The sequence below is a fragment of the Nicotiana tabacum genome, chromosome 8 (genome assembly GCF_000715075.1).
Source record: "Nicotiana tabacum cultivar K326 chromosome 8, ASM71507v2, whole genome shotgun sequence".
In the NCBI taxonomy this organism is placed as follows: domain Eukaryota; kingdom Viridiplantae; phylum Streptophyta; class Magnoliopsida; order Solanales; family Solanaceae; genus Nicotiana; species Nicotiana tabacum.
In genome coordinates, this window is record NC_134087.1 from 27,464,833 (window position 1) to 27,471,024 (window position 6,192).

Here is a 6,192-nt window from a genome sequence, read left to right on the forward strand (position 1 = left end):
TCGTCTCAACCCTTCACCCCTTCTCTGCCGCCGCAACAACAACCAAACCCACAGGAAATTTCCCCCCAAATCATATGGTCCCCTCTCTATTCTCTCATTCTTCCACGTTACCCGACCCCTAATGATTTCTGACAAAGAATATTCTGTTCCCCCTTATTTCACGCATTTTTTATTCTCTTGGATGGAATTCGGATCAATGGTGGACGTAGGATTTGAGTACTTTAAATCCTAGTCCTCCATTTGTCTTAAAACTGTTCAGAAAAATGAGAACAAAAATATTTTTTGGATTTTGAAAGTCTTCGGATTTTTTTTGGAAAGATTTTTTTCTTCGGATTTCTTGTGAAGGAAACATAGAAGCTTCAAGAGACGTTATAAAACGGGGTTTTCAGAGAGAAAAATGGGAAGAAAAGTTTTGGAAAAATCTAGGGTTTTGGAAAGATTTTTTTTGTGAAGGAAGCCGTTGAATTTTAGAAGAAGGAAAATGAGAAGCCCAAAACCCTAGCTTTTTTGGAAAGATTTTTTTGTGAAGGAAGCCGTTAAATTTCCGAAAAAATGAGAGGTTATATGCATTCAGTGTTTTTTGTTTCAATCACTGCCTAAATATTCAAAAATATATATTTCGCCTCTTCTTTTCGATCTAGATTTTTATTGAAAAATGGAGTTTGATTGAGAAGTCGTCGAGTTCGAAGTTCCGTTGCCGCCCGTGGTTTGGTTTGTGATTTTGTCCGAAATTTGGCTGCCTGTTTCGCCGTTGAATTTCCGAAATTGAAGACATTGTACCTGCTAAATTTTTTTGTTTTCAAGAAATATTGTAACCTAACAAGTTCATCTATTGCTATCATCTCTCATTAATCTTATTTTTCTATAAGCTTTGGAAGAGCCGTTTAAGGATGGGTAGGATTTGGGGTATGAGTTGTTTAGGTAAATGAATGATTCCATTGTAAATTTGGTCATCAGAAGTTAAAAGAAATCAAGTGAAGCTTTCTGTTTGATCTTCTTAATCTCCTTGAGTAATTTGCTTTTAATGAATAATCTGTCAAACTTTGAATTTGGATTGGTTTTGTTTTGTGAAAATACTTCTAAGATCTCATGTTTGAGTTTGAGGCTCATGTCCGAATTTTTCTCCACCTTCTTAGAGTTATTTTAGTGAAAGAGAAAATGAAGATGGTGAAATTATTTACTGTTTGAAGGGTTGCGTGCTTTTGTTTGCATTCACCAGTTAATCAAATATTTTAAAGTGAATCTTAAACAGTGTTTATGCGAAGGTTATCTTCCTAGTTCTTTTTCCCCTTAACATTAGAATGATGTCCTAATTTGAATTACTTAGATGCCTAAACGAGTTTCCAACATATTGCTTTTATTTTTCTTCCATTAGCTTCAATGTGTTTGTCTAAAAAGTTCCTTTAGTTTTTTCAAATTTTACATTAACTCCACGCTACATTACTTCTCTGGACGAATTTTGGCAAACACGTGTCTTCTTTTGGATCAAATGAATTATAATACAATTATTCTATTTAGAATTCTTAATGTCCTTAAGCTCGTTCCACTATTTCGTGGCATGTTCTGAGTGATTGATTCTTTTGCATGCTTTATGAATTATCTGGCAGACAACAGGATGAGAATGAGGCATGTATGTTCACAAGTAAGCGATAACTGGGTCATAATTTTAGATCTAAGGAAAGAAAGCAAATGCAAATTTAGGTCTAGCTTAAGCTGTAGGATTGAGGTAGATTGGAAGGCTAATAGTTAATCGGGGTAAGGTAGTACCTTGAGCAGCTCTTCTGGTAGCTTCAAAAATCTCTTTTACTTATTTTGCCTTTCTTAGCTCCAATTTTCCTTAAGTGTTTTGAACGTGTGTCTGTCTATCCTTTATTTCTCATCGTTTGTATTGTCATGGGCGGCTTTCCAGCCGTGCCCCATGACCCCTTGGGCGCGCCCCGTGGCGTCCTAGCAAGCCTTCCAACGCCTAGCACCACGGACGGCCACGTGGTCTTGGCCGCGCCAAGTGACAAGCGCGCATGTGCCTCTGTCGCCCCACCGATATCCCTCGCCAGCGCCCAACTGCAGGCAGATGCCAACAGCACCGCGCGCGCAGACCCTGATGCCAAAGACAATGCTGCTGACAACGGACCTGTTTTCTGCCTTATAGCAAACTAAGTCTTTTTCATTGTAAATATAGAGTAGTTTTATTCCATGTACTTCCATTATGTTTCTCTAGCTTAATCAAGTCTAGTCTTGTAGCTTTGGATTATTTTTTTTAAGCATTATTAGGGGGATCAAGCAATCAAACTTTCTAGCAAGCAAACAATTCTCTGTACTGGTGTCTCTCCCCCTCGACACCGCGTTGCCTTTCTGTAATAGCTTTCATTAATGCAATCAAGCTTTCTTTCATTCTCAATTCTCATTCTTGTTCTCTCAATTGCTCTTGACATTGGTTTTCCCGTACAGCACTGACAATCTTGTCTAGCGTACGGAGGGAACCTCAGTTGGCGGACAACAACTGCACTGACATCAGTTGCTTAGCCTTACGTCGCCCTTCCAAGGAATCTCAGGAAGGCGCCGCGTAACAGTTGGTATCAGAGCCTAGGCTCGACATCGGATGAGGGAACGCATTGCCATTACCACCATTTCTGACCATGGTGAATCATGGGGACCGCATTGCGGCCCTTGAACAGACGGTTGACGGATTACTGCCCATCAGGGATACGGTTCCTGAACTAAGAACCAGCCTAGGGCAAAGGTTGGACGACCTGGACCGCAGGGTGATCCAGGCCGAAGTTGACATAGAAAACATCAGTCGTGACTCCGAGGGAGATCGGCAAACAGCAGCTGCAGAGGCAGCCAAAATTTTCGGCAAATTCGAGGGACTCCAACAGGAGCGTGCCGAGGATTTAGCTTAGAGGGAACAAGAGGCAGACAGGGTGACTGCCATGCAACAAACTATTGATGACTTGACAGACAAGCTCAATGTTGTCAATGCTGCTTTACAGGGCCTGCTGTGAGGCGGTGGAAACCAGATCGGGGGCGCTGCAAACCCCACTTCCGCGACACAAAAACTAAAAATTCCTGAGCCAAAGCCATACAGTGGAGCTAGGAATGCCAAGGAAGTGGAGAACTTCATATTTGATGTCGAACAATATTTCGATGCTGTTGGGGGCCTAGAAGAAGCTAAAAAGGTAGCAACTACTCCCATGTATCTTCAGGGTGATGCTAAACTCTGGTGGCGGGTGAAATACGAAGCCATCAAGGCCGGTGAAGATGCTCTCGAAACATGGGCAGAACTGAAGGCAGCCATCCGCCTACAGTTCTTCCCCGAAAATGTCGAATACAATTCAAGGAGAAAGCTACGGGAGCTCCGCCAAACCAAATCCATGCGGGACTACGTGCGGGAATTCTCCGCGCTCATGCTAAGCATACGCGACATGGGGGACAAAGACAAGCTCTTCACTTTCCTAGAAGGGCTGAAACCTTATGCCCGTATGGAGCTACAAAGACAACAGGTAGATACCCTGCCCAAGGCGATCCAAGCAGCTGAATGCCTTGGGGACTATCAAATGGAAGCTCGGAAGGATAGGCCTCAACCGCCTGCCCGAGCGGGATTCAAAGGGGGCCAGTCTAGCAATGGTGGCCCTAGCAGAAGTGGGGGAGATCGGAGCTCAACCAAACCTAAGGCTCCCTCCACAGGCAGCAACAATGTTGCGTCTAACAACAATGATCGGGGGAGGAAGCCTCCTTCAGGATGCCGTCATTGCGGCGGACCACATTGTAACAATGAGTGCCCACAGGTACAGATGAACGCCTATCAGACTTTTAATGATGGGACGGATGACGACTCAGACGATGCGGATCAGACTGAACCAGTAGGTGCCTTCAATGCAATTGTTGGCTCCATTTCTGAGGCATTAGCAGAGACTAGTGCTGGTATCAGTAAGAAGAAGGACCCATGTCCAGTCACCAAGAAAGGGAAAAAGAAGGCGGATGATGAGACTCCTCTTAAGCACGAGAGGACCTTAATGTTCGTTGAGATGAAGGTGAATGGCAAGCCCATTCGGGCCATAGTAGACACGGGTGCTACCCACAACTACTTAGCCTCGACTCAGGTGGAGCGCCTTGGTCTAGTTGTAGGGAAACGTAGAGGCCGTGTCAAGGCTATAAACTCACCTCCCCAGCCAGTGGGTGGAATAGCCAAAGAAGTACCGGTGAAGCTTGGCCCTTATGAAGGAAAATTCAACCTGCGCGTGGTGATCATAGATGACTTCGAGTTGATAGTTGGATTGGAATTCTTGAGGCAAACCAACACCATGCCTGTACCGTATGCTGACATGTTACTGATGATGGGAGCAAACGGGACCAAGCCCTGCATTATCCCGTGCATGCCCATGAAGATGGCCATTGAAAACATCTCGGCCTTGCAGTTGAAGAAGGGGGTCAAAAGAAATGAACCCACGTTCCTGGCAACCCTCTGCATCGAAGATGTAGAACGCTCCTCGGGTCCCATTCCTGAACCCGTGAAGGAGCTACTACTAGAGTTTGAAGATGTCATGCCACAAGACATGCCAAAGCGACTACCGCCTAGGCGCACTGTGGGCCATGAAATTGAGCTGGTGCCGGGTGCGAAGCCACCCGCCCGGGCGCCTTACAGAATGTCACAACCCGAACTCACCGAGCTTCGGAGACAATTGACGGAAATGCTAGACATAGGGATTATCGTACCCTCCAAATCCCTATACGGGTCCCCTGTGCTATTCCAAAAGAAACATGATGGTAGTCTACGACTCTGTGTGGACTATCGGGCTCTAAACAAAATTACTGTAAAGAACAAGTATCCTATTCCGCTAATGGTAGACTTGTTCGATAGACTGGGTGGTGCGACGGTGTTCACCAAAATAGACCTGAAGACAGGTTATTGGCAAGTTCGGATTGCAGAGGGTGATGGGCACAAGACGACCTGTGTGACAAGATATGGGTCGTACGATTTCCTGGTTTTGCCATTCGGCTTGACTAACGCCCCAGCTACGTTTTGCACTTTGATGAACCAAGTCTTCCGAGAGTACATTGATGAATTCGTGGTGGTCTACTTGGATGACATTGTGGTATATAGTCAAACATTGGAGGAACACCTGATGCACTTGCGGAAGGTCCTAGCTCGATTGCGGGAGCATGAACTATATGTGAAGCTATCTAAGTGATCCTTTGCTCAAAAGCAAATTGACTTCCTCGGACATGTCATCGAGGAAGGGCGGATCAAGATGGACCAGCAGAAGATTCAGGCAATCACAGATTGGCCGCCGCCTAAGGATATCCACGCCTTGAGGACGTTCCTTGGTCTATGCAATTTCTATCGACGATTCGTGAAAGACTACTCCCTCATTGCAGTACCATTGACAGAACTCCTCAAGAACGTCACGCCTTGGGAATGGGGACCCAAGCGAGCGGAGGCCTTTAACGCATTGAAAACGGCTATGTCTAGTAGCCCCGTCTTGGCCCTTCCTGATTTGGCCAAGCCATTCGAAGTACAAACAGATGCATCTGACTATGCCCTCGGTGGAGTCCTGCTACAAGAAGGGCATCCTGTAGCGTACGAGAGTCGGAAGCTAAAAGATGCAGAGCGGCGCTATGCTGCCCAAAAGAAAGAATTATTGGCTGTCGTCCACTGCTTGCGCCTCTGGAGGCACTATCTGCTAGGAACCCCATTCGTGGTCAAGACAGACAACACAGTTGTTAGCCATTTCATGACCCAGCTGAAGTTGAATGGTCGACAGGCCAGGTGGCAGGAACTCCTAGCTGAATTCCACTTCAACCTGGAGTACCGAAGTGGGAAGACCAATCATGTTGCTGATGCGCTCAGTCGGAGAGCTGAACAAGCATCGGTGTGCTTGCTCGCCACCCTAAGGGGGAGCAGAGTAGCCACCTCCATCAAGGACCAGATACAGGATTTACTCATCAAAGACCCTGCTGCACAGTATTTGGTTGATTTGGTAGGACAGGGCAAGACTCGCCAATTCTACATGGAAGATGGTTTTCTGAAAGTGAAAGGGAACCGACTTTATGTTCCTAAAGGAGGAGACCTACGAAGGACTCTTCTGGCGGAATGTCATGATACTCTGTGGGCCGGCCATCCCGGTGAAGAACGCACCATGGCGTTACTCCGCCGTGCATATTATTGGCCTCAAATGGCCGATGACGTTGCTC